We start from the raw sequence: 8,774 nt of genomic DNA, 5'->3' as shown, positions 1-8,774 counted from the left end.
ATCAGTTTTAATATTCATCATTCTAGCAGCTAACGACAATTTAGAGAGACCTTCTCTACAACCACTGTAAAGTGGTTGATTCGCCGCGCTTAACATTTCGTAAAACTTTTTTGCATCTATATTAGGTTCTTCATCTCCATCATGAGCTACGAATGCATCAGCTACCATATCATGAACCCTATCATAATCTACCATCTCCTCCTGCTGGTAACTATGTTCATTATGCAAATGATGATCAACCGGTTCTTTTTCCTGAAAATTGCTATTACTACTACTAGCTTCATTCTGATCATAATTAAAACCTTCTCCATGTTGAAACCAGATATAGTAATTTGCCGTGAAACCTCTATTTATTAAATGCTTCCAAACATTTTCACGGTTTGCCAGTTTCGAATTGTTGCATTTCCGACAAGGACAGAACATCTTACCACTTTCTTGGGCGAGCGGTGTTGAATCTGCTTGATGCATAAATGTCTCCAGACCCGCAAGGTATTCTTTCGTCACTCTCCCGTTAGCATCTCTATGCATATACATCCACTTCCGCAACTCGTAAATATTCCCGGAGCCAGCCATTTTTTTTTCTTTCACGTTTTTTGTTGTTGGTGTGTTTAAAATGATGTTTAAACATCCATATTTATAGGAAAATTCGAATCTGGTAGTTGTAATTTTGCTATGAATTTACGACGAAAATTAATTAGGTGGGCAAAAAAAACGTGTAACACCTATAAAGTTGGTGGATTCAAAAATTTCCTCGCTAAATACACGTAAACTATTCCCTCGTAAATACCACGCAAAGTTTACGTCGTATTTACGAGGAAATAGTTTTTCCTCGTAAAATACTCGTAAAGTTACATCCACTTTACGACGAAATAGTTTTGTCGTTACGTTACGAGGAAATAACGATGACTTTAGTTTTTCACGTAAATTCGTCGTAAACTCGACGCAAATTTACGAGGATTGTTTTTCCTCGTTAATTTTCGTCGTTAAGCATGTGTTTTCTTGTAGTGATTTATTATAAATTAATAATTATTATATACTACAATTATTACACATAACATATATATATATATAGAGTTCTCTCTATCCTGGTGCTGCCGCATAGGATCCATGTCACAAACTTGACTTCTGTGCTGACACGTGTCTCGTTTTACAAAACGCATCGCTTCATTTTCGTCTGAAATCTGATGGGCTCCAATCGTGGGCTTTTAACGTAGCGGGTAAAGTTTGTATTATTTTAGGCTTTAGAGATGCTTGCCGCCTCAGTTTGGGAAATCGGATCGTCGACTTTCTGGATGAATTAACACTAGGTCCCCATTCATCCCACGATTTATCATTGAAGATATCCCACCATTACTTCTTTGCTTAGGATCTTCTACTATAAAAGGGTATGTTCTACACCTGAAGATTCATTATTCTGATATTTTTGATCATAAGATTTCCAGAAATCAATCTACCTCCTAACAATAGGTTACTTCTGTGTATCCAACCGACAAGGAGATTAAACTGCGACGGGTGATGAGGTGGTGAAGTGGATTATAGAGACGCGGAGATACAGAGACAGTGATGATTGGATTTATGATGAGGTGGAGGATTGGGTTTGAGAAGAGTAGATGTCGCTGAAGCTGAATTCATTGTCAGGACTTGGGGAAAGTTGTAAAACCATTCACTCTAGCTCAAAATTTCATCAATAAATCCATTTACATCATATATCTTGATGCACTTAGCGATTTGTTTTGTCGAACCTAACGACGGTGATAAATACGGCTAGATTCGCCACTACGGTCGTCGGAATCAGATAGGAAATCCAGTGATTTCTGCCAGAGCTTTCATCATAAAAATAGGTTGTTATCTCCTCTGTTCTTATTCATTCCTTTCTCAACATCTCTGTACGACATTATTGTTTTCTCTCTCTCTCACCTCAATATCTTAGATTTATCTTCGATGTGGTTATATAAATTGAAACTATGATTAACCGGTCAATGCAAAACCATGAGAAATAGTTTGAAGGAAGAAAAGAGGATGAATTAGAGGGAGAAGAGATTGAGACAGAGCATCCGTAACGGGAGGAATCAAGGATTTAAGACAAAATTTGTGATTATTATTAGTCTTTGGGTCGATCTTTGGGGAATTAAGTTAAGAATAGAGCTTTTGGTGGTGCGTCAATGGTGAGTTAGGCGATGGTGCAACCTCTTTTCCAAGGTTTTACCGTTTTCTTTTCAACTCAAAAGTCAAAACAAATAAAAAGTATATTTAATAACATACCCATATAAAATATAACTTACAAAATGACTATATCTGAGATTATCTACAAAGGAAAGATGGTTGAGTTTGGATATAGCTTATGCTTTGCACCAAAGCTGAATCAATTAGTGATTCTGTATTTCTTTACAAACTTCACTAAAAAATCTAACACATTATGCAACTCATTAGGTTTTGTGCAGCTCATCCAAGGCACATGTTCGAGAGTCAGACGACAAGTCAAAATGGACAATATTCAAGGTTTTGACTCTATTCTAACTTAAAAAAACAACTAACTTTACGTCTGCAGTGGTGATTATTGCATGATAATATCCCAAGTAGAGATCATGAGTTGTTGAATTTGGAGAAAATAACATTTGTAGTCGGGAATGTTATGAAACTCGGGTCAGGCTTTTTCTATCTTGAAACTATTTCTCTTCAAACTTTTGGAATATCATTGTAAGCTTCAAAAATAGGCTATGGGAGTTTTAGTATGAATAATTGTCTCCCTCTTACACTGTTACATTGTCAAGTTATGCCATTTAAATTGAAAATCGTGTGTTCATATGTTGTTTAAAAAGTAGTAGAAAGTGTTTATTATATTGCTCATGAAGTATCAAGAAGAAATTACAGAAAGGAGATCGATATTTGGATTGTAAAGATTATTATATACATCTTGCTTTGTGGTGTGCTTCTTTTTTGGGTGGTAATATAAAGTTAACATGTACTTTGATTGTTCAATTTGATTATGAAAATGGGATATTTGATGAAATATGGATTATAGGATTTTGTTTAATACAGCGCACACTAAAAGTTACAAAACAGAATTACTTCTTCAGGAAACGAATGTAAAAGAGCATTTATATCTGGTTGAGTTCATCTTGATTTTTTTTATTTTTAGAAAGGACTTAATTCATCTTGATTTTCCAAATTGTTAATTGTTATATTACACTTTGTACTTTTATTGTTTAGTATATTTCATTCCATATATAGTTATGATATTATTAAACTATTTATATAGTATTTTTAAATTGACATTTAATTATTTAATCATTTTTTTATTTTTAACTGATTTAGGTTGGAGTTAGCCTAATTTATTAACATGAAAAATTAGTTAGTGCAATTTAAAAAAAAAATTAAAATTTCTTGAATTAAATATAGTAATATTTATTTAAACTTTAGATTTTCTATTATTATGTCAAAGTGAAATATAATAATAACAAGATATATATTATTACATTTTCTAAATTATTTTACTAATTATATATTCTCTGAAAATAGAGAAAAAAGAAGATTAGTGTCACTTTAATTCAAATTAAAAATGATTATTAAAAGTAACAATACGATCTCTGAATTTTATTCATTATTTGTTTGTTTATAATATAGTTTCTATATACTGTTTTTTTAAAAGCTTCACAAAATGATATAATTCATATAAAATAGTATTTATTATAAATTCCCTCCCGTAGGGCGGACTGATCCTAGTAAGTAAATAAACAAAATATTTTATAAAAAGCAGTAAATACATATATATCTTAAGTGATTAAAATGTATTTTAAAACAAAAAAAATGAGCTTATTTTATTCTAAATTCTTCTAAATCGAACATAAAATTCTTAGAAATCAATAATTTCATATTCTTCGTTATTAACATTCAATTAGATAAAAGTAATAATGTAAAATTTGAATTAATTGGATGACATTAACACTTTTAATTTGTTTAAGTAAAAAATAACAATAAATAAAAGTTAAAGGAATAGTTTGTAAATAAAAGAGTTCATCTTCATCAAAATTTGAAGAAATGAAGAAAAAATGAAGTAGCAATGAAGTAAAAAATGAAGCAAAAAATGGAAAATGAAGCACCATTGGAGATGCTCTAAGTATCATCTTCAAAGGACTTGCATGATAACGCAAATTGAAGATAAATTCATATATGTATAGTTTAATTCCATAATTCATAATCATATAAAGAACCAAATTTCTAATTTGATAATTGGTCTCCATTGGAACGGATTATTGATTTAATAGGGCCTAGAGGTTGTATTGATCTAGGAATCAATATCAATGCCACTGTGGAGACAACTGTGAATCAGTATAGAAGGCGTAGGCACAGGGTTGAGACTCTATGCACCATTGAAAAGGAGATACTGATATTGAGAAACCAAGGGCTGGGACACAATGAGGATATTTGACTGTGGAAAGGAACTGGGACAGGTTTCATAGAGGTTTCAGCACTAGCCAGGCGTGGCAGCTTCTGAGAGTATCTAGTCCTATAGTGAGTTGGTACAAGGGAGTTTGGTTCTCTGTTGCAACCCCAAAGTTCTCTGTGATAACTTGGCTTGCGATCCGAGATAGACTGGCCACAGGGGAGCGAGTCTTGAGATGGAATCCGCAAGCAGATGCTACATGTGTACTGTGCAGTGGCAGAATGGAAACGAGAGATCATTTATTCCTTTGTTGGCCCTATTCAGAAGAGATATGGCGGAAGCTAATTGGGAACCTGGTTGGTTGAGATACACAACTATCTGGACTGAGCTACTTGATCCGGTGATGGACAAGAGAAGGGATGACACAATATTATTTCTTACTTGATATACCTTTCAGGCTATGGTATACTCGATATGGAGAGAGTGGAACAATAGGAGGCATGGCGAACCTCCACAAAGCGCAATTCAAATTGTCAAGTACATTGACAAGACGGTCCGGAACCGGATTGAGTCACTAAGAGGATTTGGCAACAGACGATATAGCAAAGCTATGGAATTGTGGTTTACTACTAGATGAAATTTTTCTAGAGTAGTTTCAAAAGTTTCATATTCTTTAAAACAAAGACACATCCATTGTAAAAAAGTGTTCTTTGTCTTGAATAAATTTAACATTCATTCAAAAAAAAAATAAAATAAAGAACCAAAACTGATGATACTATATGATTTGTCCTATTCCTACGTCTCAAAATGTTTGTCACTAATAGGTTTGACAAATTATAACAGAAAACGCATGATTGATAAATAATTTTTGTCTTTCAATTTAGCACAAAAAGACACTTGTTGGATGAAGGACACTTCTTCATTGTGCAATATGTTCTACGTCCCCTCAAACTAACTAAATTCTCTCCTAACTAGAACACCTTTAACTAACTAAGCTGTCACTTTCCATATTTTTAAAAACAATTTGCCAAATCAGTTTCTTTATTTTTGAGTTTTCGGAAACCATCATTTATTCTCTCTCCAACTTTACTTTTTGAAATTCAGATCTACGTTTCCCAATTTGAGAGTCCTTTCGTTTAGTGACCCTTATTCTGCTAAAACTCTTCTTCTTCATCTTCAATTTCTCAGTAAAACACCATGAATCTAGAGGGCTTGCAACGGTTGTGACTGTGTAATCTCGTATCCATCTCTTCATATCTCATCACCTTTCTCCTTCATTCTCTGTCGTCCGATTTCATTACCTTTCTCCTTAAAATCCCTAACTTTTTATGTTTTCTTGTTTTAATTGTTTGTGTTGTACTTTTCCAATTGAATCGAATCTCTGAGATTTTGTGGACGGGAGAGATGACGAGCAGATCCGAGAGCTCCGGTGTGGAGAGGACAACGCGACGGCAAGCAGGTCCGAGTTCCGTTGTGGAGAGGACGGCCAGCAGATCCGAGCTCCGGTGTGGAGAGGACGCAACGACGAGCAGGTCCAACTTCCGTTGTGGGAAAGACGACGACAAGCTCTCGTGTCTATTATGTTTTTTGAATATAAGCTCTTGTTTGTTGACTATAAACCCTTCATCATGATTAATAAAATTGGCCTCATCTGTTTATTGAACATGCTATCTTTGTTTGGTTGATTGGATTTAGGATATGCTTTTTAACTCAATGAATGCTCTCAAAATCTCTAAACCAGTTCATCTAGAAGGAAACAACAACTCTGCAGCTGTTTTAATAGAGAGAACATGAACTCTGTACAAGTCAATATTTTTTCTGTTCATATTTTCTGTATCCATGTCCACCCATTTAGTCATAACGATTAGGGGCAGAAATATAATCTCCAATCTCTTTAAACAAGATTCATCCACAAGAAATGGTTTCTGCTAAGCTTCCTCAACTACGAACACAAAACAACTTTTGTGTTAGAGCTTTTTAATTTTTTTTCACTTTCTTCATCCATCCATGTCCACATCTTTTTTGTTTATGTAATTTTTTTACATGTTCAGATTTTTTCCGTCCACATTTTTTATATACATACATTTTTATATAATCGTTAAAATATATATATGAAAATGTATCTTAAAATGCAGAAGATAAAATATTTTAGCTTATTACATCAAAATTATTTATTTTTATACTTTAATATTTGAAAATAATCACATAAAAAAATAGAAGGAGAATTGATATTAGTAGTATTAAAAAGTTCAAATAATCCTAGCCCTACGAACTACTTTTACTAAGCACATCTAACGATTCACAAAAACTTCTTTCTTTCTGTAAATCTACCGTAATAACTCAGAAATAAATAAAACTAGGGGTTGGCCCGCTCTACGGGCCGTAGATTTTACACTAAAATAATTTTATATCAAAATATATTTTAATGTTATAAAATATTTGAAATTTCTTTTTATTCTATAATTATATTTTAAATTTTATTAGATTTTGTTGGTTTTGAATTAAAAAGACCACTAACAATTCTTTTTTTGTCAGAAAACACAAAATTATTAAATTAAAAATTAAGGAAAATATAATGATTTATATTTTTTATATTTGATTTTCATTTCAGTTTGATGTAATTGAAAAAAAACTAAATTAAGAACAACTAATATTTTTTTATTTCTAAGAGTATCAGATTTTAATATTATTACAATAACTAACTTTTCACGATAATAAATTAATACAACCACTTCCAAGCTAAATCAATTTAAAATCAAATCTAATGTGATAAAATTATAAAAAAAAGTTATATTTTAAAGTATATATGAATAGTTTCAATGATGTCATAAATAATAATTAGTATATATTATGTAACAACAAATGATGTTTTATAATATATGTGTGTTTCAGTTTATATTAAATTTTCAGTTTATAATAAAAAAATTCTTTAGTTTCTAATGTTTGACTAATTATGTTTTTGTAGATTATTTTAGCATTGGTTAAACTTTTTATTAAAAAAAACTTGTTGGAAATTTCGCTCATGCTAATTGAAACTATTTTTATAGATTAATGTTGTTATAAATTAATAAAATATTATATTTTTAGCAGAATTTTACTTGAGTTTCATACCCTATGATATCAAATAAAACATAATCATTAGTAATCTAGAAATTAAGATGAACCAAACTGGATACAAATGTTTTTTGAAAATTGTTTTTTTTTCTTTGAACGACAAACTAAAGAAAGTAACTAACTTTTTAATATTTTCCGTGTTGGCTGTATTGAATGCAAGTATATAATTCCTATCTAATCAAACATAGAAAATCATATATAATTACATAATAAAATAGAACAAAAAAACATATTAGCTTTATACTCCAGCGCAAAACAATCAAAGAATATGTCATTAAGCAAACAATTATGCACATCAAAACTGCAGAGTTTCTGTTTCGAAACTTACAATGATTTTTCGATGATTTCTGGAGATCCATCATTTTGTTTCTTACTAATTTTGCTGTTCCATAAGCTTTGAGACTTGTTATCAATTCCATGTTATGGGTATAACTCACGTAAATTAGGAAGTGTCCTCCTGTAAGAACATAAATAATGGAGAAGTACGTTAGCGACTGATGGGAGGAGACCTCTACGATTTGCTACTAATATTGAACCTTACGTAGATGGCGTTACCAGTTACCATACCCTATATCTCCATGTATAAATCCAGACGCCAATTGAAGAAAGAGTAAATAATTAAGCATAAAAGTCCTAAGATAGTTGGATTCTTGAAGCGTTTATTTATTAAATGTGACTGTGAGAACTCTTCTTATTAATGACAACATTCTATTGATACAGGTGAGTAGCACATTTAAATTAATGACTCAAGTGGACTACCTTACAATAGTTTACTCTTGAGTGGGATTACCTTACAATTGTTGTTTTTAAAAGTGCTGATTACTTTTTTTCCAATCACGTAGAACATTTAGGGTAGGTGAATCTTAAACTAATCTCCCAAACCATTATAGGGAAAATTGCTAAAACGGAACAAAAATTCAACTTCATTGTCCCCTTAGTATAATATCACTTTGAAGTTGTCCCTATAGTATAATATTTTCAATAATCCCAAAGTTAACTTTATATTAATCACACTTAATCAGTAAAATATAATTACTCATATTTATTTAATTACACTTAATTAAATAAAAATAAAAGGAAATTGAATTAAAAACAATTACGCCGCCTAACCTATCTCTCTCGATGAACACTTCGGCGAAGTGATAGCCGAAGTCGACAAACACAACTTCTCTCGGTGAAATCATCAGCGAGACCAGCCAACGGCGTAATCCACTCTCTCTTTCGGCGGAAACCCTTCATCTTACGCTGCCTCTCTGTCTCTCTCTCTCTCTCGACG

At 31.8% G+C, this 8,774-nt stretch overlaps 1 long non-coding RNA gene across 4 annotated transcripts; it reads left to right on the top strand.

Moving 5' to 3' along the window:
• The first annotated feature begins 1,123 nt into the window (after positions 1-1,123).
• LOC106361755 lies at positions 1,124-6,047 on the top strand. Of its 4 annotated transcripts, none has more exons than XR_007320655.1 (4): positions 1,124-1,385; positions 1,468-2,199; positions 2,431-5,623; positions 5,771-6,047. It is a non-coding gene; the product is annotated as an uncharacterized LOC106361755 (long non-coding RNA). The 4 variants fall into 4 exon arrangements; XR_001272959.3 differs by having other exon boundaries at positions 1,186-1,385; positions 1,468-1,841; positions 2,001-2,199; positions 2,431-6,047; XR_002657191.2 differs by having other exon boundaries at positions 1,185-1,385; positions 1,468-2,165; positions 2,431-6,047.
• Positions 6,048-8,774: the final 2,727 nt, after the last annotated feature.

This window comes from Brassica napus, chromosome C3, assembly GCF_020379485.1.
Source record: "Brassica napus cultivar Da-Ae chromosome C3, Da-Ae, whole genome shotgun sequence".
In the NCBI taxonomy this organism is placed as follows: Eukaryota; Viridiplantae; Streptophyta; class Magnoliopsida; order Brassicales; family Brassicaceae; genus Brassica; species Brassica napus.
Note: the sequence above shows the minus strand (reverse complement) of the source record. Positions and strands in the feature narration are given on the sequence as shown.